This window comes from Cynocephalus volans, chromosome 2, assembly GCF_027409185.1.
Source record: "Cynocephalus volans isolate mCynVol1 chromosome 2, mCynVol1.pri, whole genome shotgun sequence".
Classification (NCBI taxonomy): domain Eukaryota; kingdom Metazoa; phylum Chordata; class Mammalia; order Dermoptera; family Cynocephalidae; genus Cynocephalus; species Cynocephalus volans.
Genome location: NC_084461.1, coordinates 160,839,633 through 160,855,107, shown reverse-complemented (window position 1 = coordinate 160,855,107; position 15,475 = coordinate 160,839,633). Strand labels below are relative to the sequence as shown.

Sequence of the window (15,475 nt, the reverse complement as noted above, 5' to 3'; positions counted from 1 at the left end):
GGCCACCAGGCCAAGGTCCACCATCTGCAGCACCACTTTCTGTCCTTTGCCAGGCTAGGAATCCTGTCCCTCACCTGGGCCCTCATTCTCTGTCTCTGTCCTCCACCTCATGGGCCCTTTAGCGGCCCTGACAGACCAGTTTCTCAGTCAAGGCACTCCGTCAGGTTTGCCTTTTCCTTATTCACCCAAAGGTGAGGTAGGGGCTAAGCGCCCCACCTACACCCGCCTTGACCCAGTCCTTTTGGGTCCAGCACCTCCAAACACCCTGACCTGATCTCCCCACTGCTCCCTCATTCACTACCCAGCCCACTCCAGGTCCCACCTTAACAGCTCGCACCTGGATTCGCCGCAGGACAGTCCTATTGACACCCTTACCCTAACCATTCCTGTAGCCCTGACCTCTGGACCCTCATCCTAACACTACAAGCCAAAGCCCCGGCTCCCCAGTCCTGCCCTCGCCTCTGAACACCAGCCGGCCCCATCTAAGGTTCCCGGCGCTCCTCACAGTTTCGCCCGCCGTAGGCGCCCCCTGCGCCAGCCGCACGCCCCCGCGCGCGCGGAATGTCGGATCTGTCTTGCAGGGCTCTCTCCCAGGATTTACGGCTGGGTTGCAGCACCTACACTTACTGATCTCTCCATCGAGGCCGGCAGCTGTTGGGCAGAAAAATACCGGCCCAGTTTCATTATCCAACTCCTTAATTTGTCAGTCTGCGGCTGCGCGGTGACGGCGGCATCGTCAACCACTAGTGTGCAGGATAACAGCGTGTAGTTGGCTCCATAGCTCAGGGGTTAGAGCACTGGTCTTGTAAACCAGGGGTCGCGAGTTCAAATCTCGCTGGGGCCTAGGGGAGGCGTTTTCCCACATTTTTTTCATCCCTTTCAGAAAATACGAAAATAGGTGAGCCTTCCTGGGAGGACAGATCCTGGCGGAATTACCTCCTCTTTGCCCCTCAGGTACGAGCCGCCCAACTCTCCTTCTACCTTCCCGTCATCTGCTGAAGAGCCAGACCCATTACCTCCTTTCGTTTCGAGCACTGATTGTCCGACCCCGTGCGCCCTCTGTCCCGCGATCCTCCGCGAGCTCATGGTGGGTTTCTCCGTTCTTCTGTCGCCACTCGGGCCAAGGCTCGCCCTAGTCTCTCATCCTTTGCTGGGTGGAATCCACTCAGAAGGATGGAGACGACGACATTAACGCGTTCCTTGCCCACGCCGCGTTCGTCTTCCCCCCTCCACGCGCACTGAGCTTTAGGTCTGCTGCTCTGCCCGCGGCGGCCTTGTGTCCTTGGCCTCTTGGTTCCTACTAAGTATTCGTTTCTCTTCTCTGTGGAATTATGTAAAGAAATGTGCAAACGTCCACATTCGTGACAGCCGGGTCTAAAGACTATAGCCTTGGGGCGGGGGGAGGTATAAAAAAATTAAAAAATAAAAGCTGTAGCCTTGTCACATTCTCTTCCAGTCTTTTTTTTTTTTTTTTTTTTTTTAACGCATTTAGTTTCTTTTAAACAAAAAATTTACACAACTGATGTATGCTGACCTTAGGACTTTGACTTATTAATTTATGCTGTTGACAGAAGTGAGGTGTACAAAATGAGGCTAAGTCCTCTGAACAACCGGGGCGCTGCCCGATGTGCAGGACCAGGCCTGGTGGGGGTCTGGGGGCACCCTCCCTCCGCAGCCTTCCCGGGCACAACGCGCCCTGGCGGCCTTGGCAGAGGCATGGCCCGGTGCCGCGGAGCATTCCCAAATCGCTGCAGCCTTCTTTGCAGCCTATGGAAACCTCACAGAGACCTTGAGCGAGTCATGGGGGGTTGGCCAACTGTTGGCACCGCTCCAGGGTTGCTCAGGATTCGAAAACAGAATTCGCGCCCAGTACACCAGAGAGAAAACCACTCGACGTAGAAGTAGTGGTTGAGGCCAGAAGAGGAGTGAATGGAATAAGTGGGGTGCATGGAGGAGGGAACAGGTATCAATGGCCCATGTCAGGAGGCACACGCTTCCCTCCCTCATCCAGGCCCGCTCCCATCCAAAGAGCCAAGATTTGGGGTCAAGACCTGGACGCGTCCTGGGATCCTCGGACTCGTCACCCCCAAAGCGCCGGCTCCACAGGAATTTTACCTTAATGTAAAAGCCGGATCGCAGGGACCAACGGCGACCTACAACGGGTCTTAAATATAGCCACCCTCTCCACTAAGCCCGTAGATTTCCAGGGTGTGTGTGTGTCTGTGCGTGTGTGTGTGGGGGTGGGGTGGGGGTGGTGGCAGGTGGTCCCCGATAATAGTTGAACAAACTGGTGAATTAACCTCAGGACATGCACTCAGGGGGATCCAGAGTCTGGGCATGACAGCCGTGCCCAAGGAAGGGCGGCCGAGTACATTCACAGGTCACCTGGCAGAATCAGAATCAGGCCGGATCCAGGTGACGTGCTGGAAGGAGGGTTCCCAGGCTCACGCCCTTGTACCGCTGGTGGCAGAGGCGTGTGTTGTCACCTCTCACAGAGTGACGGAGACGCAAGCGTTAAGAGCGATGGATAGCCTGAAGGGACTGTTCCGAGACGACTCCTTCCAGGAAGGAGTAGCAAGGCACAGCCCCAAGTCAGTTTTTGCTTCAGCTTTTATTGTAAAGACAAGAAAGTCACAAAAGAAAAACAGATGGTTAATCAATCATAGTGAAAACATAAGCTGGCTATGTGACAAACTTCATTTAAGCATGTAGAGATCAAAGCAATAAAACAGATCAAGCAATATACCATCAAAAGGAGTCATAAAACTAAGCTATGTGACATACAAAAAGAAACAATGAGATAATCACCAAAGCGCCTAACTCCCTAAGAATTTCAAAGGAACAGCCTAGGGCGAGATGGGGAACGTCCCCCAGGCACTAACTAATCTAACAGAATATCCTTGCAGATTTTAATTTACATACTTTCTAATCATTTAGGTCTAGCTGTACTAAGGGCAACTGCCCCCAGAACAATACCCGTTCTGCTTCAATTTTCTTATCTGCATCAAAGGCTTTAGTCCCGTGTAAGTTTTCTGGTCTTTCTCAATCTCAGCATCCCTACGTGTTTTCCAAAGGGTTGGGCTTTGGCCCCCTAACTATAGGCTTTGGCCTCCTCAACTAAGGACTTTGGTCTTGTAAAATTTATGTATCTTAATTCTATCTAATTAATAACTTCTTAGTCAATATCCTCTACAGTGTGTGCGAGGGCTGGGTTGAAGGAGGGCTATTCGGGGTGGGACGGACACTTGGGTGAGTCAGCTCACCTGGGATATTCATCGTGGGAAGAGCCAAAGGCCAAGGATGTAACCCAGGGAAGCCCTGCGTGGAAGGGACAGAGAAGAGTGAGTGGAGCGGTCAGCGCAGAGGCGGAGCAAGATCACCGAGAATTAGAAGGGAAAAATTAGCATTTTTTCCCTCAGGGTAGGTTAACCACAGTCCGTCTCCAGTACTGTTTCATCACAGCCATCTCTGTAAGAAATTACTCTGCCGGTGACACAAAAATAGACCAGCGGCCCAGCTCTGAGTGGGTTATGGCGAATTTTACAGCAGGGAATTGAATCACTATTTTTTACTACTAAATAACCTAGTGCAATTAAAACCCTTTGGGTGAAGCAGGTCCGAGGCCAGGGAGGGGAAGAAATCCCGCAGAGCTGGCGCCTCGGGTTCACCCTTTGCAGGAGGCCCCTGGGGGCAATCCTGGGGACCGCGCGGAGGAAGGAGCTCGGGCACCAGGCCTCGGCAGTGCGTGTGCGTGTGCGCGCGCACGCGTCGGCGTCTCTGAGGCTGCGCACCAACCACTTTGTGCAGCGTCACCCGGGAGAGAGCCGCTTCCCGATCACCGGTCATTTCTGCCTCACACTTTCCTACATTTTCTGAACATTTTACAAATAAGTTTGTATTGTTTTTTATATTTTCGTAAAACGGTAAAGACGACCTTCCGCCCCTACACCAGGCGCGCCAGTCTGACGGGACGACCTGGGCTTCTCTTCGCCTCTCGCGGCTCACGACCCAGCCGTTCCAGCGCCCTCTCCAAGCACGGCGCTCTCTTCCGGAACCCTCCGGTTCGCCCTGAGTCTGCGCCCCGCCCCCGATCTTCAAGATTCGCGCCTTACTTGGGCTCTCTTGGGAGGGGGCGCCCAGCCCTTCCAGCTTCCTCGAGTGTCCCCGGCACAGAGGCGTTCATTCGTATTCCAAGAGATCTCAGAGGCGTCAAGGGACACGGAGCATTTACGTAGCGCCAAGCTACCTGTGGCTGAGTTAATGGCGTGGACATGAGTAGGGATAGGTTTTGCTTGAGGAACTCCAAAACCCTGAGGGCGGCTCAAAACTTCCAGAGATAAAACCCATTTTTTTAGGCGGTACTTTAATGCACAGAGAATAGCACTATGGAAAGATCCAAAGGACACCACGTCAGCTGGCTCGTTGGTCTAGGGGTATGATTCTCGCTTTGGGTGCGAGAGGTCCCGGGTTCAAATCCCGGACGAGCCCACATAGCTTTTTTGTTGATAAGTACGAAGATCTCGTTACATTGATTGTTTTTGTCCTAGACTCTTGCGAAGGGGTGCACCATCAAGATTTCCCAGAGAGCTGAGGGTCGGGAAGAGCGCGGATAAGAGAGTGGGTGAAACAGCCAGTAACCAAGGGTCGCTGTTGAGAGATAGGACACAGAGCCCGTGCACGAGTTTCTCTGCCCATGTGAGTTCTAGGGCCCTCCCTTAGGCGCAGGAACATGTTTCCAGTGACACCTGAGAGTCCCTGAATAGTAATGTGTGTAATAATAGAAGATCCTCCACGCAGCGGGTTTCCGTAGTGTAGTGGTTATCACGTTCGCCTAACACGCGAAAGGTCCCCGGTTCGAAACCGGGCGGAAACAGTGTTCCCGTTTTACTTACCGATTGGAATCTATTACATTGAGAAAAAGCTGAGAGTCGTTCAGGACAACCCACCGCTATGTCCACGTGGTCTCCTAGGAAGGTTGGAAAGGTATCCATACCTCGGCCTTCCTGCCTCAACCATGGGCACCTGTGAAACACCTAAACGCATCTCCTTTGTCTGCTATATCAGCGCGGAAGGACGGGAACGAATTCGGTCTACGGCAGAGCCGCCTGCTACCAAACGTAACCCCACATCCCGCGTATGTGGCATTGCGAGGACTGGCTTGCTCGTTTTGAGTCCTCCTGTGTGTAATCCATTGCGGGGAGGGTAGGGAGGAGAAGGTAACACTATCCAACGGCTGGGAAGCGGTGGAATTTGAACCTCGCCCCCAAAGGGACTGGAGCCATAATCTAGTCCCTTAGATCCCTTGGCCACGCAATTTAATTAGGTGGCGGTGGGGAAACCTTTACGTGTAATCCTTCAACATAATGTCCCCAAGGTTCTTGAGCAAACACGGCGATGAATCTACAGGTCATTGCAGAACGACATCCCTTTCAGCAGGAAGCAGGATTCGCTTGGACAGAGCCATCGCGTGGAAACTGGGCTGCTGCTTCTTTTTATTTTATTATTTTATTTTTATTCAATCACAATAGATTATACATATTTTGGGGGTTCAACGTTGACATATGTTGATCAAATCAATATTACTAGCATATATATTGTTACAAATAGTACTTATTCTTTATGCCCCTTGTCCAGTCTCTCCCCCTCCCCCTCCCCCTACTCCCTCCCCCCTCTAATTACCCTAGATTTCTTCTCTCCTTCTGAAAGAGTAATGGTTACTCTGTTGATTTGTTGCCTACATGATCTGTCCAATGCTGAGAGGTGTGTTCAGGTCCCCCAATATTGTTGTAGAGCAGATGCTTCTTCTGTCACTCTGCAATGGACTTCGTGGAAAAAGACATCCTCTTCTTTTCTTTATCTCTGCTTGTGACTCCCCTGTGTCAATGCACTCCAGTGGCTGGTGGGCCATCTGCGTGGTGGTTGTGGCATCTAGCTGCTTTCGTGGCAGCCATGGTTATTGTGGTGACTGTGGTGGGCCACCCACATGGAGGTGATGTTTTCGGCATGCTCCTTACCTAGTTGGTGCTGGTGATGGTGTGCCTGGTTGTGGGAGGGGATCTGGTCCCCACTCCATGCTTCAGGACCCCAGGTGGCCCATGGCTCCAGTGGTATGCTTGGTTGTCCCCCCTTTCTGGCTTGGGAGACCAGCAGACTTACGGTCCTTCTAGGTGTTATAGATGTACTTTGGTGAAATGAGACCTTTAATGGTTAATATCAAACTTTGTCTCTGGTTGTGGGTACTCTGTTTTTTCTTTCAGTTCTGTGTTGAATTATTTGCTGTTCCCACCACTTAAACGCCACACTGGAACTAATTTGTTGTCCTTTGCTTACTTCTAAAGTCGGGGAACTTCCTGTGGAGACCAGTACTTGAGCTCTGTAGTTGAGCTACATTGCTGCTTTGCTGTTGATTCCCTGAGGAAGGCTGTTTGTACAGCTCAGGTTTTAATGGTTGACTTTATAGGACTTCTGGGTTTAGTGAAATCCAATGCAACTTGGTTGTGTAGAAACACTGGCCTGGGCCTGAGTCTTTTCAGCAAACTGCACCCCATGCAATTCTGTATTACTGACCAGTCTCCTCTGACTGGTCCTATGCTGATTGGGGGGCAGATCAGCTGTCCTTGCTGTGCCCCAGTGTTCTCCTGGTGGGCCCGTCTCCCCCACTGCCCTTGCTGCAAACACTTCCCATGGGACGAGCTGTACACCAGTCCCTTGCAATGACTCACTGGCCTCTGAGTGGCTCCTTTTTTTCAGTTGTGTGGCTCCTCACTTCTATGTGGGTCCACAGGAACCCTATTAGTGGTCTTGCTGGCCTGAGGGGCTACTAAGGCCCTCTTCTCCCCTGCCACTTCATCTGAAGGGCACAGCTGTGGCTTTTGCTGGCTCCTGCTGTTGCACTCAGCAGCTCCAGCCTGAAAGTGGCTGGGGCTCAAAATGGTTGGAGAGGTTTCTTTCTCTCATCATGGATTCTCTGGCCTTCATGCACTCTGTAGGTCTCTCCTCCTCTTCCCCTGAGCTCTAGTGGCCCCAGCTTGGTTGTCATTGCTTTTTAATAGTTGTTTTGTGGGACAGAGTGATGCTGGGGACAGTCTATTCTGCCATCTTGACCGGAAGTCTGGAGACTGGGCTTCATAGAGCAGACCTGATGATCTGGTTTTGGGATGGACTCTCAAGAAGTTGCCTCTGCCATTCCACTTTGGGGAGTGGGCATGGGCACAGGGGAAACTTTCTACACTCTCACTTTTTTTCTTTCTTTCTTAACTGTGAGTGTGTATTGTTTTTATAAACTAAAAAAGGAGGAGAAAACCTGCACACCCACTCCCATTTTAATTTTTATTATTTTTTAAACTTCTGCTCTTTCTTTTTTTTAATTTAATTTTTATTGAATCAAAATTGGTTATACATATTTTGGGGGTTCAACATTGAGATACGTTGATCAAATCAATATTACTAGCATATATATTTTTACAAATCATAATTATTCTTTATGCCCCTTGTCCAATCTCTCCCCATTCTCCTCTCTCCCCCCTTCCCCCTCTAATTACCCTAGATTTCTTCTCTCCTTCTGAAAGAATAATGGTTACTTTGTTGATTTGTTGCCTAGATGATCTGTCCAATGCTGAGAGGTGTGATCAGGTCCCCCAATATTATCATAGAGCAGATGCTTCTTCTGCCACTCTGAAATGGGCTTTGTGGAGAGAGATGTCCTCTTCTTTTCTTTATCTCTGCTGGTGACTCTTCTTGTGTCAATGCACTCCAGTGTCTGGCGGACCATCTGCATGGTGTTTGTGGCATCTAGCCACTTTTGAGGCAGGTATGCTTATAGTAGTGGCTGTGGTGGGCCACCCACATGGAGGTAGTGTTTTTGGCATGCTCCATTGTGCTGGCAGTGTGCCTGGTTGTGGGGCATGTCCAGTCCCTGGATCCATGCCTTGGGACCCAAGGCACTGGCGGTGTGCCTGGTTGTGGGCAGGAGTTCTAGTCCCCTTCTCCATGCCTCAGGTCCCTGGGTGGGCCCTGAGGTGCTGGTGTGGTGTGCCTGGTTTTGGGACCCACTCCCATTTTTTAAAAAATCTATAACGTTTTGGCCTTGGCACTGATATTCAGAAGTGTTTCTTTAGTGATCGTGTTGGCTGCTGTTCTCAAAGGCCTCCTTCTATGCAGTTATGCTGCCTGAAGTTTCTACCCTCTAAACAAGTTTTCCAGCTCTAGGTATCTGGTCTTGAGAGGACTTCTGTCAGAACATGCTTGATTGGGCTGGCCTGCAGCTCACTTGGGAGAGTATGGTGCTAATAAAACTAAGGTCAAGGGTTTGGATCCCTATATAGGGATGGCCAGTTAGCTCACATGGGAGAACATGGTGCTGACAACACCAAGTCAAGGGTTAAGATCCCCTTACTGGTCATCATTTAAAAAAAAAACAACATGTTTGATTGCACTCTGTATGGAAAATTTTTTTTTCCTGATAGAAAAATTCATTAAATTTATTTTAAAAAATAGGAAAATGTATAGGAAAAAAAATTACCTGTAAAATCATTACTCAGAAATAACAATCAATATTTGGTGAAGGAATCTTCATTTGTTTTTCTGTTGATTTTTCCCTGCACCAGTATATCTATATCCTTAGTTATGATCTTGCTGAAGATACAGATTTAAATCATGCTGTTTAAACATATTTTGTGTCATTAAATCTTCCCAAACCTTGTTTGAGTGGCTGGCTCAAATTCCAGAAGATGGAAGGAGTCTGATTTCTGTTTCTGGCCCTGCCTTTGAATGGGATATTCAAAGAGGGGAGGGTAACTGGTGCTACAGTAGAATAAACTGGGATTACTGCTGCCTCCCAGTGAAGATATTTCCTGATATATGGTTCCCTAATGTAAAGATTGCAGTATGATTCTCATAACTCTATATAGCTGTATGTCTGCTCTTAATCCCATGTGTGTGTCCTACAGGACTCAGACAAATGCAGAGATGTTCTTAGCTGAGGATGTCATGTTTTAATAACTTGACCTTCCATTCAGTTGGGACCATCTTTGCCACACAGTGAAGTTCCCAGTGTGGATTAGGAAATGTGTCTGTAAAACCATGAGGAATCACGAATTGACCCCAGACAGCTCTTGCCATTAGTATTTCCCCATCTTCCCAACTAAGAGCATCAACTTCTTCTTCTTTTTTTTTTTTTTAAAAAAAGATGACCGGTAAGGGGATCTTAACCCTTGACTTGGTGTTGTCAGCACCACACTCACCCAGTGAGCAACTGGCCATCCCTATATGGGATCCGAACCTCTGGCCTTGGTGTTATCAGCACCACACTCTCCCAAGTGAGCCACGGGCCGGCCCAGAGCATTAACTTCTAACAAGAGAATTCTGATTTGGAATCTGGGATCTTTAAAACTTAAAAAAAGAAAGAAACTTTTACTTTGAAATAATTATAGATTCACGGAAAGTTGCAAAGAAATTCAAAAGGAGGTTCCTTGCACCTTTCACCTGTCCTCTCCAATGATGACATCTTGCATAACTATAGTACAGTAACAAAATGAGGAAATTGACGGTCTGTCACTGCAAGGCTCCCTCAGACTTCTCATTCATAACTTCACACAACCCTCCAATCTCCCCTGTTCTCCAGCCCTGAACCCTGACAGCCATTAATCTGTTTCTGTCTCTACAATCTTGTTACTTCAAGAATGTTATATGAAGGTACTTCAAAAAGTTCATGAAAAAATTCATATTATCTTTTAATTCTATTTTTCTGTGAACTTTTTGAAGTACCTTCATATAAATGTAATAATACAGAATATGGTCCCTAGAGATTGGCTTTTTTTTTTTTTTCTTTTTGTAGCTGGCAGGTAGGGGGCTTTTTTCATTTAGCACAGTCCCCTTGGAATTCATCCCAATTGTATCAATAGTTCATTTCTTTTTATTGTTGAGTAGTATTTAATAAATGTACTATAAATGTACCACACTGTGTTTAACCATTCACCTGTTGAAAGATATTTGCACCGTCTCCAGTTTTTCATTGTTATGAATAAAGCTGCTAGTAATATCTATGTATGAGTTTTTGCATGAACATAACTTTGCATTTTTCTGGGATAAATGCTTGACTGTAATTCCTAGGTCATATGCTAAGTGCATTTTTGGTAGTTTTAGAAGAAATTACCAAACTTTTCCAGTATGACTGTATCATTTTGTATTTCCATCAGCATTGTATGAGAGATTCATTTTATCTGCATCTTTGCTAGCATTGGTGTTATCACTATTTTTTATTTTAGCTGTTATAATAAGTGTTGCTTTGCCTCCCACGGATTTGTCACCCCCTTTCCCCTGGGTGACAGAGTCACCAACGATTACTCAAATCCCATCTCTTCTGAGCAGTGAGAATCCCTGAAAAGGGGTTAATCTCCTGGAACCCTTAAGACAGAGGCATTCCTTCCATTTGGGAAATTAATCACTAATTGGGGTTCTCTTCCCATATTTATTCTCCAGACCAGGAAGTTACAGGAAGAGAACATAGGTGGGTTTTTTGCTAAGTATAGTTTAACAAGTTTAACAATAGAAGATGGTAACATTCAGTGAGAAAAGCAAGGTGACATTCCATAATGCAATTTTCAAGAAATTAGGTTGATCCACCAACAAAAGCTTGATCTTAGCAAACATTCTCTTCTTACAGCAATTTCCCAGTGTCTTTACATATCAATCAGTAACCTGTCTGTCCTTTGAGCCAGCAACCTTGCTGTGCTACAGTTCTTTATCTTACAAGAGAGACTAGCTTGTGGAAAGTTTTCTGTCCCCTGCAAGGTTAACATTTTATATGTACTTTTAAGAAGCTAGGCCAAACTGGGAACTGCAAGGCTTTGGAAAACCAGGCCCTGTGAAATACATTTGCTTTATGTATACTCCACAAATAGGTATGTAGTGATATCTTTCCTCAATTTTAATGTGCATTTCCTGAATGGCTAGTGATGTTAAGCATCTTTTAATGTACTTATTTGCTGCCTATATTTCCTCTTCCATGAAATGTCTCTTTGTATTTTTTGCCCATCTTCTACATGAATTGGTGTCTTAGTCCATTTTCTGTTGCTGTAATTGAACACGTGAGACTGGGCAATGTATAATAAACAGAAATCTTTTTAGCTCATGGTTATGGAGACTAGGAAGTCCAAGGCTATGGCACCTGGTTATGGCCTTTTTGCTACATCCTAACATGGCAGAGGGTATCACATGGCAAGAGGGCAAGACTGTGCCAGCTCAGGTCTCTCTTCCTCTTCTTATGTGAAGCCACCATTCTCATCATGGAGATCCCACTTTGATGACCTTATATAATCCTAATTACCTCCCAAATGCCCCACCTCCAATCAACACAAATTTGGCAGACACAGTCAAACCATAGCAACTGGTTTTTTCTTCTTTCAAAAATTTTAGTAAAATAAATAATGTGAAATTTACCATTTTAACAATTTTAAAGTGTACATTTCAGTGATATTAAGCACACTCACATTGCTGTGCAACCATCACTACTATCCATGACTTTTCATCATCCTATACTGAAATTCTATATTCATTAAACAATACCTCCCTGTTCCCTTCTGCCCCTAGTCCCTTGTAGCTACTGTTCTACTTTTTGTCTCTATGAATCTAACTATTCTATGTACCTCATAAATGGAATCATACCATATTAATTGTTTTGTGTCTGGCTTATTTTTCTTAGCATAATATATTCAAGGTTCATCCATGTTGTAGCATGTATCAGAACTAACTTCCTTTTTAAGGGGGAATAGTATTTTATTGTGTGTATATGCCACATTTTGTTTATCCACTCATTCCTTGATAGACACTTGGGTTGTTTCCACCTGTTGACTATTGTGAATAATGCTGCTATGAACACTGGTATACAAATATCTGTTCAAGTCCCTGCTTTCAATTCTTTTGTGAATATACCCTGAAGTGGAATTGCTGGATCATATGGTAATTCTGTGCTTACATTTTTGAGGAACCACTATACTGTTTTCCACAGTGTTTGTACCATTTTACATTCCCACCAGCAATTGACAAGAGCATCAGTCTGTTTGCATTCTCACTAACACTTGGATCTTTTCTGAGGTTTTTTTGTTTGTTTTTTTTGTAATAACCATCTTAATGGATGTGAGGTGGTATCTTATTATGGTCTTGATTTGTATTTTTCTATGATTAGTAATGTTAAGTATCTTTTCATGTGGTGGCTGGCCATTTGTATATCTTCTTTGAAGAAATGTCTATTCAATTCCTTTGCCCATTTTTAAATTGAGTACTTTGTTTCTTGTTGTTGAGTTGTAGTTGTAGTTGTTGTTGAGTTGTAGTTGTGCTTTATATATTCTAGATATTAATCAGTTATCAGATATGTGATTTGCAATTATTTTCTACCATTATGTGGGTTGCCTTTTTACTATGTTGATAGTGTCCTTTGATGTTCTCATTTGTTGAATGTTTTTATCATAAAAAAGGTGTTAAATTTTGTCAAATGATTTTTCTGCATCAATTGAGATGATCATGTGGTTTTTATCCCCCTTCGTTCTATTAATGGTGAGGATTTTTTCTTAATGTTGATTATTGATAGTCCTATGTATATTCCAGCTACAAGTCCTTTGTTGAATATGTCATTCACAAGTATTATCTCCCCAACTAGTTTTAGACAAAGGTGCAGCAGCAATTCAGTAGAGAAAGGATAGCCTTTTCAACAAATGCTGCTAGAGCATCTATAGGCAAAAGAATATACATCCCTAGCCAAAATAGTGATCCTTAACCAAAGCCTCACAGCTATGCAAAAGCTAACTCAAATGAGATCACATATTTAAATGTAAAACTTAAAACTATAAAACTTTTAGAAAAAAAGTAGGAGAAAACCTTTAGGACCTACAAAAAAATTGATAACCACGATTAAAAACTTCTTCTCTGTGAGAGACTGTTAAGAGGATTAAAAGATACTTTTAAAGTAAAAACAAAAGATCTAGATAATCATGGATAATTTTGCAAAAACAATGATCTTCAGTCTGGCTTTCCAGATGCCTGAAGAACTTGGTGTCTGAGCTTAAAATCTGCTAAAGAATACATCTCAAACTGTCTTCCCCCATTTCCACCCTCCACACTCATTTGTATAAACAAGGGCAAGACAGATGTTAGGTGTACCGAATCTTAGATTGACTGAAAGTGTATCCTGCCCTGCGACAGAGCGATTCCACAGAAATGAGTACAGAAATGACAAGATCCATGTGCAGAAATGTTCCCAGCAGCTTTATCCATAATAACTTACATCTGGTGTTGACCTGAAAAGAAACTGAGGACAAATATATGTAACAAGAATTTATTGGGCCGACCCAGTGGCACACTCAGGAGGGTGTGGTGCTGCTAACACCAAGGCCATGGGTTCGGGTCCCTATATAGGGATGGCTGGTTAGCTCACTTGGGAGGGGGTGGTGCTGACAACACCAAGTCAAGGGCTAAGATCCCCTTACTGGTCATCTTTAAAAAAAAAAACAACAAAAAAACCCAATAACTTATTGACCCAATATGCTAATTGTAATTGGGGAGACACATAGATTAGGTAGTCCTGAAAATGCTCCAAAAATGGTCAGCAGAGCTTAGCGTTTTACAATCACAAGAAAGGGGAAAAATCAAAAGGGAGAGGTAGAAGGATAGCCCTCCGAATTTTTATGGCTTTTTGGCACCATTACAGCTGCTTCTAAGTAAAATGATCATATGATAACATTTCCTAGGACAGGTGGGTGTGACTGCTGGCTTATCCCAAATCTCCCAAGACACTATAGTTTAGCTGACCTGGTCAGAGCATATTCTTTCATTATCACTGGAAACAGTCCAAATGTCCAACATTTTTAAAATTGATAAATAAAATCATGTATAGTCATATATAGAATAATTACAACAATGATAATGAGCTTACTGCTACAAAAAACAGTATTCATGGATTAATATTGTGCAAATTCAGCCAGACACAAAGTCTGTATTCTGTTAATTCCATACATATGACATTGAAGCATGAACAAAACTAATCTATGGTGACAGAAGTTAGAAACCCTGTTACCTGGGAGAAGGAGGTGCAGGTACTTACTTGGAAGGGACATGAGGAAACTTTTGGGGTGCTGGAAATGTTCTGCCTTGATCTGGGTGATGTGTATATGTATTCACTTAGCTGTGCACTTAAGACCTTTGCACATGTAAGAATCTTTACACAATAAAAACATTTTTGCAAAAATTTTTTAAAATATGAGTTCATTAATTGGAAAAGCTATTGAATTAGTTTTTCATTGCTGCATTAAAAATTACCACAAATTTAGTAGCTCAAAACAGCACAAATTTATTATCTCACAGTTTTTGTGGTTCAGGAGACTGAGTACAGGTTAACAAGGTCCTCTACTCATATTTCACCAGGTGAAATCATGGTGTTGGCCATTTCTGCAATGCCATCTGAGGCTTGGGATTATCTTCCAGTCTCCCTGGTTTTTGGCAGAGAATCCAGTTCCTTATGGTTCAAATACTGAAATTCCCATTTACTTGCTGGCTGTCAGCTGGGTGCTGCTCTCAGCAACTAGAGCTCTCTTTTCTTGAGGCCAGTAGTACACAGCATATCTCTGGCACTACACCTTCTTTTAAAAGGGTTCACCTGATTAACTCAAGCCCACTCAGAATAATTTCCCTTTTGACGAACTCAAAGTCACCTGACTAGGAAACTTAATTACAACTGCAAAATCCCCTCTTTCATAAAATATAACATGACTGTGAGAGTGATATCCCAATCATATTATTTTCTGAAATTCCAAAGATCCATTTGCTTGCTGCTCAATAGCCAATAATTGAGAGACAAGTTTTGGTGTAAGCAAAGGTAGCCTTTAATCAGGAAGCTGGCAGCCTGGGGAAATGGTGGACTCATGTCTCAAAGACCATCTCCCCTTTTCCCAGACTTGCCAAAGGTTTTTATAGGGACAGGTGGTAGGTGACCGATTCAAGGTGATCTAAGCAGGGATGTGCAGGCATAATCATAAAATTGCAAATAAACATCAAAGAACTTCTCGGGTGGGAGCTGATTCATGGTGACCATCTTCCATGAAGTCAAGTCATGGATTCATTTCCTGTTAACCTCAAAAAGACCTAGTTAGTAAGCCAGTAAAGATGGCCACCTGGGTTAATAATTTCTTCTATAATTATTCTGTGTACAGTATGAGCAAAAGTCATCATATCCTAGGGCCGGCCCATGGTTCACTTGGGAGAGTGTGGTGCTGATAACACCAAGGCCATGGGTTCGGATCCCTATATAGGGATGGCCGGTTAGCACACTTGGGAGAGCCTGGTGCTGACAACACCAATCAAGGGTTAAGATCCCCTTACCAGTCATCTTAAAAAAAAAATCATCATGTTCTAGCATCATTTGAACAAAAATCATTGTATTCTAATGTCCAGCTCCAAGCTATGCAGTTCAGGTTACAAGAGTCAG

The 15,475-nt window shown here is 44.7% G+C and overlaps 3 non-coding genes across 3 annotated transcripts; all 3 read left to right on the top strand.

Moving 5' to 3' along the window:
* Positions 1-771: 771 nt before the first annotated feature.
* On the top strand, positions 772-844 carry TRNAT-UGU (transfer RNA threonine (anticodon UGU)). Its single transcript has one exon. It is a non-coding gene; the product is annotated as a tRNA-Thr (tRNA).
* Positions 845-4,416: 3,572 nt separating this feature from the next.
* TRNAP-UGG (transfer RNA proline (anticodon UGG)) lies at positions 4,417-4,488 on the top strand. Its single transcript has one exon. It is a non-coding gene; the product is annotated as a tRNA-Pro (tRNA).
* A 312-nt stretch (positions 4,489-4,800) lies between these two features.
* Positions 4,801-4,873, top strand: TRNAV-AAC (transfer RNA valine (anticodon AAC)). The gene has a single exon. It is a non-coding gene; the product is annotated as a tRNA-Val (tRNA).
* Positions 4,874-15,475: the final 10,602 nt, after the last annotated feature.